We start from the raw sequence: 12,234 nt of genomic DNA, 5'->3' as shown, positions 1-12,234 counted from the left end.
AAATGTGATTTATTACAGGTGCAGATGCTGAGAAGTTTTCTGTTTGGCTCTGAATGGTGTAGTTCTCATGTTTTTCTTAAACAATACGCTTTGTTCCAGCCATATGTTACAAGCCAGTGCTCCTTCTGCCCACGGTACATATGCATTATTCAGAGATGAGCAGAAATTAATTATCTGCAGAAAACGGGACACAAAAAAGTACTTACATTTGTCTAAATTTATCGCTCGTGCTTTTTGTAAGTGCAAGAAGTTCCTTTGAGGAAGATGCACCTGAGCGCAGCTGACTGCTTTGAGACCACATATCAATTTATGAATACCTCTGAGTTTAACTGATGCTCACAAGGCATATTCCTCATCATCCGTCTTCATGCTCCATGAAAGTTGCTTAACGACAAATAAAACAGTTTAATAAAACCAATAAGAACAATATGCAATGGTTCAGTTGCCAGATGGCTCACAGTATAAAATAGCATAATGTCTCATCGGTGTGTATGATATCAGAGACATTGCCTATGAAACTCAAATGAGCAGTATAATCCTTCAGTATAATAAGTTTATAAGAAAAACAAGCAGCTTGAGGCTGTGCATTATAATGATTTTACCATGGTGTAGACACAATTAAGTGCAATAAACCTTCCTAGAACTTCTCTACACATTGACCTGGTTTTCTGAAGTGATGTTCACCAAACAAACCTATACTTCCCTATTGAGTACGGGGCTACCGTACCGTATACATATGTCCTCTCATTTTCACAGGTATATATTTATATGAAAACACAATGGTGTCAGGATGTACATGTTTACACAATCAATATGGATTTGTATACATGGATGCCTCACTGCTCATAAGATCACGCTGGTCTTCCTTTCTCTTCTCAATGTTTCAAAACAAATATTAGTGACCAGCGACGAGGGCATTCCCAATTCCTAAATCATTACCATATTTGGTCATGAGAAACGAATAGCGAATACACCTGAATAACAATAATATTCATTAGATTGATTATAAATTGAGCAACAACAATCCAAACATTATATAAATAAATTATACTTTCAATGTCAATTCTTGTTTTAGATAACATGCAACACATTCTTTTCTGAACAAAGCAAACAAAGTGAATTTAAATGCAGAGAAAGAGCACTGTGAAGACATCATGCACTGTTAAGAAATGCATTGAAACGTGGAGAGCAGAATTGTTAGTGCTGTTTGTGTGAATTGAAGTTGGCAAGAGAAAGAAATCCACAGTCATTCTGCACGGGATTGTGAGTGCAAACGCTGTAATATCTGGGATCATTTGAGAGTCTAGGCTTTCTTACACCTGCAATTAACATGCATTTACAATCATTCACAGTCAAACAGCACTTGACCTCATTTAAAGTCAGATTAAGACACACTTACTAAAATCTGATTACTGAAACACATTCAGGGATGGATTTTGACCACATCTGAAGAAGGCTTAATGTATGTTCCTTAACCACTCTGTATGTGTAAGTAACAGGCCTATGTGTGAGTAGCTTTCACATTTTACTTACATTTTCCCATAAAAGAAGACATATACTGTGTACAGTTGTTGCACTTTACTGTGTAACATATTTTTTTTATGAATTGGTTAATGCACTATATAACAACTATGTTTGACATCATAGCATTAAATGAAAATTCAACCCCTCTGTTTTTTTTTTGTTTGTTTGTTTGCTTTTTTTTATGCATGTTATAAATCTTATTGTGATGAACTCACAGTCCAATTCAAAATGTTTGGACCTTGTTGTTTTAACTGGCTCTTCTGGTGAACTGACAGACTTGTACTGGACTTCTTCATTTATGTAGTCTGCTTAAGCCCCGCCCCAGCAAGCTCATGTTCATCCGCCTCCATTTTATGCCAACATCCAATCAACTACTGCTGCACTGAACCAAAACCCCACCCTACATTTTTGCATTTTCAAAATATTACACACAGACATACATCTCAATACAGAAGAAGTGTTCTGTCACTACTTTTGTTTTATAATGCTTTTGATATATGCAATGTTTGTTTTGTTTTGTTTTGTTTTGTTTTCAGCCACTTCCTGTTCAGGCTCCGCCCACCTATAGTTGCATTAATGCATTTCATAGGAATTAACAGTGTATTTAATGCATGCATTTTTTTTCAGCATGGTTTGATAAAAATCATTCCATACAGATACAAAACTATTTTATAGAGATTATCCTTTAGTTTTGCTCTTTCAGCGAGCTTTATTCACAGCATGATCTGGTTGGTATGATGTGGTCTCTGTATACTGTACTCTCAGATTTTATAGTACAGTCTAGTAAGTCTAATTATAGAGAGTCTAGTAAGTCATCAGATGGGTCTATCATGTGTTAGACTTACACAACAGTCCTAGATCAAATCCCAAGTCTAACTCTCCTACTTTGAAAACTTTGAAAGAAAGTTTCTTCTGCAGTCCTCCAGACATTTTAGACGCTGCGGTCTATTTGAGAGTCTAGATAACAGACTAGAAAACAAGACTTCTTCACATGAATCACACAACAAGCCTTAAAGCAACCACAGTCCTCCCTGAAGAGCCGAGAAAGCGCTCAGTCACAGAACAGCCATGACCTCACTTCCTTCAGTCTATTAATATAGAAACTGATCATGCTCTATAGTCTCATTAATGAGAATGTGATAAAAAATAATAAAAAAAAACTGGAATCAAAACCATAATATTTCTTGAATTAAAAAAAAAAGAAAAAAAAGTGGAATCAAAACTGAATTAAAAAATTTACTAGCAATTGTTGATTGAAAATTGAAATTGATTAAAAAATATTTTTTATAATATAACCCTTATATACAGTATAACATGTACATATATATATATATATATATATATATATATATATATATATATATATATATATATATTATAATATATATATATATATATATTTATATTATATATTATAGTATATACATACTGTTTATACACACACACATACAGTTTAACTTGAAGTATTAAAATAACAAAAAAATTAAATATAGAAGTGATTTAAAAAAATAAACAGTCATATTAAAAAATAAACAATAAAAATGACAAATACGTGTGTATGTGTAATGATGTTATTACATTTTAACTGATGACATTGTATTTTTAGAGTCATTCATTTCACTCTGTTTCATTTGTTTACTATATATTTTTATTAGGCTTATTGTTAGTGAATCACAAACACATCATTATGATGCAGAGAGGATGTGTTTGTTATGCATGAGCATTTATAAGTTTATCTACCAAGTGAAAAGTAATCTGAGGCCCACAGCGTTTCCTGCTGGAACATTATTTCACAGCCTTATCACGTACAGCAGAGCCTTTCACTGCAGGCCCAGAATATACAGCAGGTCTCAGGTCTGTTCTGACAGGTCACGGAAAGCAGGCAAGATGCAAACCATACAATTTGTTTAACAGACTGTAATGATATCCTACACTGCTGAAATAAAGACTGTGCTAATTTGAGTATTGCATCTGAACAGCCATTACGGTTAATTGAGTGTTGAAAGAGACAGATGCTCTTAAATCTGACAGCCAAAATAGATGGATTTCAAGCACCGTAGCATTATATAACATGAGTTTGTTCCATCCCAGAGATGATTTTCACACTGCGCAGAGGACCAAAGCATCTGTGGAAAATGGCTGCGCTAAAAAGAAACTTCAGATGATTTTCAGGGTTTCTCTTGCAGCTCCATCAATCTTGGAACAAGAACATATGGCTGAGCCAAGAAGGAAAACCTCCATCAATAGCGAATCAATAATCTCTCAAAAGAAACCAGAGCGATAAGAGAGGAAGAGCTGGCGGTGGGGGTTTGAGGAGCGCCTGGAAAGGTGTTTGCTGGGATAGGCCTCGTGAATTTTCTCTAGAACAATGTGAAGGGGAAGGACTGAAGCTGAGTGAAAGGATCTGGAGCTGATGGTACATGACTGGAAGGGGTGAGAGAGAGAGAAAGAGAGAACATGCTATGGATGAAAGATCAGAGCCGAGAGCCTAAACAGAGTCCAGGATCCATGCAGAGCTGACTGAGAGTGAGAAAAAACACAAGTACACAACATTCATCTGAAGGCTTTGTCTGGAACAGTGTTACTTCAGTATCATTGACTTCAGTTTTCACTAACGGTTTGAATTAGTTTTTATCTTTATCTTAGTTTTTGTTGTTGTTTGTTTGTTTGTTTTGTTCAGTTTGTGTAAAATTCATAGTAATGTTGTTGTTAGTTTATCATTTATTATTTTTTAATATGTCTGTAGTGTTTATTTAATTCATTTTTTATTGTGGTTGTACTTTTAGTTATTTTAGTAAATTAAGTACATAAAGTTTACTGAAAATGATCATACAAAATGCATTACGGTCTTTTTCAATCAAAACTTTTTATAATCTTGACAAAAAACATACCATTGGAAAGATCTGAGTCTCAGGATTCCATATTATATTTGGTGATATATTTTGAGATAGAAGTAATATTTACAGAGAAATCTAGACATTTGTGACAGAAAAATGCATTAAAAATTCAATGGAGTAAATAAAATCTAAGTAAAATCTCTTTTTTTTTTCATATCAACTTCAAATTTGGAACATAATTTATTTAGTCATAATGCTTTAATTTTATAAAGTTTAGAGTGAAACCTGTTATGTAAAATATTTCTTATTTATAAAATAAAATAAGCACAGTGATTTGTCTAGATATGTAAGATATTTTTCCTTTGGCAAGGAGCGAAAATAAAAGTTTATTGTTCTGTATTTTTTTTTAATGTATTTAGTTAGTTAGTTAGTTAGTTAGTTAGTTAGTTAGTTAGTTAGTTAGTTAGTTTGTTAGTTAGTTAGTTAGTTAGTTTGTTTGTTTGTTTTGTTTACTACAATAACCCTGGTCTGGATCCTTAATGAAAAATGCTTTAAAATATATTTACAAGATACAGTACAGAACAATGACTTGAATAATCCATGTTTTAATTACGTATTATTATTATTTTTATTTTTTTTAAGGCCATAAAATGTCACAATTTTCAAGATGGTAACTGTCCTGAGATCATGATGAAGGGAAAAGCAAGAAAACAAACAACAAACAAAACCATAACCACAAACCACAAGTCACTTTTCATACATTTTTATTATTATTTCTTAACTGTAAATATGTAAAATTAATTTGGGGGTAAAATGTCATGTGTCAAGACTTAATTATTAATTAATAATTTATTTATTATTAATTAATTTATAATTTATTTATTTGTGAGAAAAGAAAAGAAAAGAAAAGAAAAGAAAAGAAAAGAAAAGAAAAGAAAAGAAAAGTACTCTTACATTATTAAACATGTTATTACTTTGTACTTGATGGTTACACCACATGACATTTCTAGAGTCATTCATTCAGACTCATTCTTCATCATTTGTTCACTCAGTATTTTAGATGACAGGTTTTGTTTTGATATGTTTTTGTAATTAGAGGCAAGGTCACCATGCAGGGTGGTTCAGAGGAGCTTGGCTTAGACGTTACTCAGAATACGAGTGTTTTCAGTGTGTCTAAGTCTATTATAAACACAAAAGTTGTGGTCGGCCAGATGCAGTTTGGGCCCAGAGAGCATGAGTCAGACTGTTTATAAGTGCGTGCGTGTGTGTGTGTGTGTGTGTGTAGCATGTGTGGGTGTTTGTGTGTGTATGTGCGTCATTGCTTAACAAGGCTAGTTGAGGCAGTGTGAGTATATTGTGAAAGTTGTTTTGGAGTATATGTGGGAGTGGGTTAGGCAGACCTGTAAAGCTAGGCTAAAGGGCCTAGAGCCTTATTTATGAATAAAAATATCTCTCTAAAAGGACTCTATCATCGAGTGGCCCCTCATTTCCTCTCTATCTATATATAAGTATCCATGAAAAGGCAGAATCTCAGAGGAGCAGAGTGACATTTACAAAAGATCATTGCTTACGATTATGTTTTCATGCATTAGAAAGCATTTCATAAACCATGCAATTGTACAATAAAGGTAAATCTAATATATAACGAGTAAGATTCCTGATATCGAATGTTAATTTGAATTTTCATATAATTTACAAGTCTATGCTTTTTTACACTATAAAAAAAAAGAAAAAGAAAAGAAAAAAATTATCAATGAGAAATGGCAACATGCTGTTACTTTAACAAATCAAAATAAGTTAAGCAATTTCATTTTCTAAGTTATTATTTAATGTAAAAATTTAGGGCAACTAAAGTTAAAGGAATAGTTCACATTTGTGTTCAATAATGTAATTTCTGCGGTCATCTAGCAATGTACTCACCCTCATGTCATTCAAAACCTGTAGCTTTATTCCATATAACACATTTTAGAAACGTATTGGAAAAACATACCAAAATGTAAGTCTGTATGCACTGAAGCGTGTGTTGATTAGAGGTCATAAGAGAAGTAGCAGTTTGCGATTAATGAACGAATCATTCTTTTGAGTCTTTTCAGTGAATCACTTTATCTGGTTCAAAACTGGTCTGAATGATTTGTTTATCTGGACCTCGATTCTAACTCACTGAGTCACTGAATCATTCAGTCACAGAGGTTTACAACCTACTGGAGGGGAAAATGTCACTAAAATTGAATAACAATTACATTTCAACCTTTTTTTGTACCAGTTTTATGATACTTAAATGTGGTTTTGTGTATTTTTAAAGCTACCAGCACAGTTTTGGTGTTATGCAGGTTTGGAACAACATCAAGGCAAACATATTTCGTGGATTATACCATTAATGTCAAATATGGGCACGTTATATAACATATTGCTCAAAAAGCTCATTAAAAGAGATGCAGAATACTAAATACACATTTTTAACTCTTAAAATGAAAGAAAATGACACATGGCTTTCTTTAATTGGCTGTTTGGAAGACAGTAGTAGAGCACACGGCTAAAGGACTTTGGGTTCTGTTGAGAGGAAACTACAACTGAGAGGAGATTTCTGAAAAATTCACTCCACTAAGAAATGTTTCCTATGAGCTCAGACTGCTGTTGGATTTCTGTAAACTCTTTATTCATCTCAGAATTGTTTTGGTAGACCCTTAAAAGCCATAAATGGTCTTTACCTATGGCTAGTTTTGAATGTCCACACATTCATTGGCAGGAAAGAAACTAAATTCAACTGAGAACTTCATTGTCTTCAAAACCACATCTGCGCTCCACACTTACAGACAGATTACAGCTATTTTTAAAACACGGTAGCGGTTACTTATTTGTGGTACTGGACACCTTATGTTTTTATATTTGTGATGTATGAACAAAGAAAAGGAAAGGAAAGAGACCTTGTTAATAATAGACTGTTTGTTGTGCTGCCAGCCCTTTTGTCTCTGTTTCTTTTCACAGTTTTTAAAGAGTATTCTAATCTCTTCTGTGGCTTCTGAATTATGCAATGCCATATGCCTTATCCAAGACAGTGATTATGGAACATAAGACATTCCCGCCTTCTCTACTATAAGCTCTGAACTGAAATGATGAGATGATGTCAGATTTCCTCTAAAGAGTGAGAGAACTGACCACTTTTGCTAGTGGAAAATGCATCTTTAAGCATCAGGTAGCAAAGTGAGTTCTACATTTTATTTTATTTTTTTTTTATTTATTTTTTTTATAGCATATAAAAGCATATATAGCATATATATGCATAGGGGGGCTTACTTTCCATTCTATATAAATATTAAAATTAGCATATACATAAATACAAATCTAAACATTATATATATATATATATGTTTCTATATGACAGAGTTTCATTCTGTCATGAAACTCAAGATGGTGCAGTCTGATAGGTCTAACTCAGTCTGTCCTAATGACATCATTATCACATGGCACAGCTGATTGGTTCTCTCCTGTATCAGTAGCCAATGAGTTCGCTGCTCAACATTCAAATATATGACTAGTGCTTGCCGTAGCAGTTGCAGCTTGCTTCAGAAACCCTCCAACTTCCCCAGCTCCACCTGTATAGATCTGCTACGAGGTGATTCATGTATGCTACAGTATATGGTGTTATTTCATGAATGTTATATTTGCAGCAGCAATATTTCTTACATGCCTCACAGCAGCATGTTGTGGATGTATTTGCTGTAGCAAGTCTCTGTACTTCCTCTGCCACAGCAGCAGCAGTGTAGCAGATCTATTCCGCCAAGACCAAATACATTAACATTGTTATGTACAGTACATTACAAGCCAATCCCTCCGAGAGTTGTTTTTATGGTGAACGCAGATGCAGTAGGCAGTAGGCTAAGCACATGTGACGCTTCATTCCAGCATCCGCGACCTCACATCATGTTTGCAGCTGAATGCAAATAATCAGAATTGATGGATAACTATGCCCGTGAAAACACATCAGCAATCCGGCGCCGAGAAAAGAAAAAGAAAAAAAAAAGATGAAGCTCATGCATCTCTTTTAGGTACATTAGTAATCCTGTCAAACTTTTTTGGCTGTTGACGTAAAAACGTGTTTTAATGTCGGTAAATGTTTAACCACCAACAACACATCTAATATTCTCTCTGACTTTCCATGTTCTCTCACGAAAATTAGCCATGGTTATACTACGAATAAAAAAAAATGTCTTTGTAATTGTCATTTCTAAATAATACAATTTAATTTCATTTATTTACTTTTGTGTTTTATTAAAGTTCTATTTTGACAGCTATAGTGGGTGTTTATTTTATTACATCAATAATATTTGGGGGAGGGGGCACAACAATACAATTCTGCTTCGGGCACCATTTTGGCCAGCAGCGTCCTGATTAAACCACAGCATAGGAGCAAGAGTGCTTGTTTTCCTCAATAGCAGCACGATTGGAAATGAGAGACAGATTCTAGCCAGCAAATGGGGGAAAAATAATAATAAAACATTTAGATATCATTCATGAAAGCTTTATTTTCAAAACATTTCAGTTTGAAATCCATGCAATATTTTCTGAATGTTAGTACTTGTTTCAGAGAACATTTAAAGTAACGTTCCCATAATGTTTGCAACATTATAAAACATTCTTAATGTTCGCAGTACCAAGAAAAAAAAAGGTTTTAAAACATCTAAAATAATTAAATTAAACATCTCAGATCAGTGGTATTTGGTCACTGAGTAAATCCCCGTTCTTGAACAAATAATTTGAGGAATGACTTAATGATTCATAAAGAGAGTCCCTTGATGTGTTCCTGAATGAATAGGTTGAATAAATTATTCAATGACTCATTATGACAGTGACTAGCTGCCACCTACTGGCAGTTCTAGTTTCATATTTAAAGGTATATTTTCTTTTTTTTCTATCATTTCATAGTCATGTATTCAAAATGCTATGATCAAAACATGATGTTAACAATGCCAAAGTCCTGGGTTCGATTCCCAGAGAATGCATGAACCGATAAAAATGTATACACTGATAAAATTTTACATTTCTTCAAAGCTTGTCAGTTGTATTAGGGTAATGGTATATATGTTCACAATGTAAGGTCTTATTAAACCTCAAACCTGCCTCTCTCTCTGACACACACACACACACACACACACACTATTCTCTGTTGTCTCTCTTAAGAATCATGCCCTAGGCCTGTTTATTCTGAAGACATTAGCTTGCTTCAGCATCTGCTGCTTCAATCCCCCAAAGAGTCACAGTTACACAGAGAACAGAAATATGAAATCGTATAAAGTGCAAAAGAAAACCATTTATTTTTTCCTTATTTAAATGATATGATTCAATAAAAACCTTTTACTTTCCCTTTTGAAGTCATTATGTTGTGGTCTGTCCTAGTTTGAACTCATCTTTGAGATCTAAATGCCTGAAGAAACATTCACAGCATGGCTGGACGAAGAAAAGTTCAGTGTATTTTCTTTGCTCTACTGAAAACAACTACTGTAAGCAGTTACAAAACACATCACAAACTTATCCTGACCTCATACACCCAACCAGAGCCAAAGGTTTAATAACTGTATTCCATTTCGACAGGACTGGAGTTAGAATGAGTGCTGCTGTCAGAAAGCGAATGGGAACAAGGGAGAGAGAGAAAGACTGTCTTTCAATCCGTCTTATTTCCTCTTCTCACACATGAAATCTTTTACTCAGCAGTCAAACTGAGCCTAGTTAAAGTTTAATTACAACATCAATAGATGGATGTGAGCCCACTTCAGGGTTCTGTGTATCACATTCGCTTTCCTCTGCCAGACAGGAGCCATTGTAAAGGATTTTTTCTTTCTTCCAAGTTTACTTATTGTATTTTCATCAAAATACCAAATCGTAGAAAGAAACTCAGATTGAAGTGAGGATGATCATCATAAATGAAAATGCAAAGACTTTCAGAACACAAACTTTCTTAAATTGGCCCAAAACAAAACAAAACAAAACAAAACAAAACAAAACAAAACAAAACAAAACAAAACAAAACAATTAAAATTGACAAATCGTAAATATAGCTCATATCCAAGGGATGATTATTATCAAAAGCAATTCATTTTTCCCTCAGCTTTGAAAGATAAAAAGAGTCACTTGCACTATATAAAATAATTAAATTAAATTAAATTAAATTAAATTAAATTAAATTAAATTAAATTAAATTAAATTAAAAAATAAAATAAACTGCTAAATCATAGGAATTAACTCATATTAAAGGGATGATTAATAAAATAAAATAAAATAAAATAAAATAAAATAAAATAAAATAAAATAAAATAAAATAAAATAAAATAAAATAAAATAAAATAAAATAAAATAAAATAAAAACTGTGACAATGACAACTTTTATCTACCATTATAAGAAACCCGTATAAAGAAATGAAATAAAGCAATGAAACATATATTTAAAGATTTTGAGACAACAGCTCTGTTTTGACCGTCTAATAAAGATCCAGAGAAAACAGCAGCAGGATGTGGGAATCTTTCACTGCTGATCGGATGAGCTGAACTGGGTCTTTGGCTGGGAAATGAAGCTGTCCCGACCAGGACGATCCTTCTCTACAGCCACAAACCCAGAAACAGCCTGCTCATCCACATTCATCTCTTTTTCCACATTCATCTTTTTTTTCCCATTTCCCACCCCCCTCCCAATAACTAACAACTCCCTAGCAGATTAAAATAAAAAAAAAAATAATCTTCTACAACAATAAAAAAAATCACTACTTAACAACAATTAAATGAAAAATGTGGTTTTGTTGCAGGGTTACAAACTGCAGTGGCAAAACATTCCGGTTGTTTGAAATACGTGGGGTATGCATTTCATTTATAGATAAAGATTTTAAATATTTATATAATCAATTTTCCCATGAAGATAATAAATGTGGCTATTATTATATGATAATATATAACTGTTATATAACTGTTGCACTCTGTTTTGCAGAAATGGGTGGTTAGAAAAATTAATTTAAAAAAATCATAAAAACATTAAATAAATAATTTCTGGTTCTGTTTTTATGCACATAAACTTGCTCCATTTGAATGGTCTTCAGACTCATGAGAGATTAGAATTATTCTACACGGCACAAATGTAGCTTCAGATTGAGTAGGAGAGGAACGCGCATAGCCTGAAGCCATATAGTTCAATCTGTAGAAATCCACTGTGAGGAACAGTGTGCAGAAAATCCAATATTTCTCCTGACGCATCAAAAGCAGAGGTCAACAGGTACTGTATGTATTGTTCTTGTACTGTCCTGAATGCATCAGAACTGTGATATGAGTCTGCATTCCTCCACATGAGTGTAAAGCTCTTGAGAAACTATACTTCCTTACTATACTTCACTTTTATTACTAAGAAAAGTAACATTTTATTTCAATAGTCCATTTTAGACATTTTATTAACTACAAATAACTACATGCCAACTAGCAGTCATTAGAGTATAAGTAGATGATCTGCTTAATATCTGCTTCTTTTGATGGTCCCCAACAGATATTCTAATAATATATATATATATATATATATATATATATATATATATATATATATGTATATATATATTTTCTTTTGATGGTCCCCAACAGATATTCTAGTGACTATAAGTAACTTCCAAGTACATAACTCTAACCTAACAGTCCACTAATACTCTAATACACTAAAGCCATTTAGCTGACATGTAGTAGCAAATTAATTATTGTTAGTTGACATGTAGTTGCAAAGTTACTTATAGGTAATAGAATAACTAAAGTGGATTATCAAAACCAAGTGTAACCCTAAGGTCTCTACTTTTCTAGGACTTGTAGTGTTACGCAATACAATTTCTATAACAGTTACATACAGGTACAG

Source organism: Cyprinus carpio, chromosome B18 (genome assembly GCF_018340385.1).
Source record: "Cyprinus carpio isolate SPL01 chromosome B18, ASM1834038v1, whole genome shotgun sequence".
Lineage (NCBI taxonomy): Eukaryota > Metazoa > Chordata > Actinopteri > Cypriniformes > Cyprinidae > Cyprinus > Cyprinus carpio.
This window is presented reverse-complemented; position numbering follows the sequence as displayed.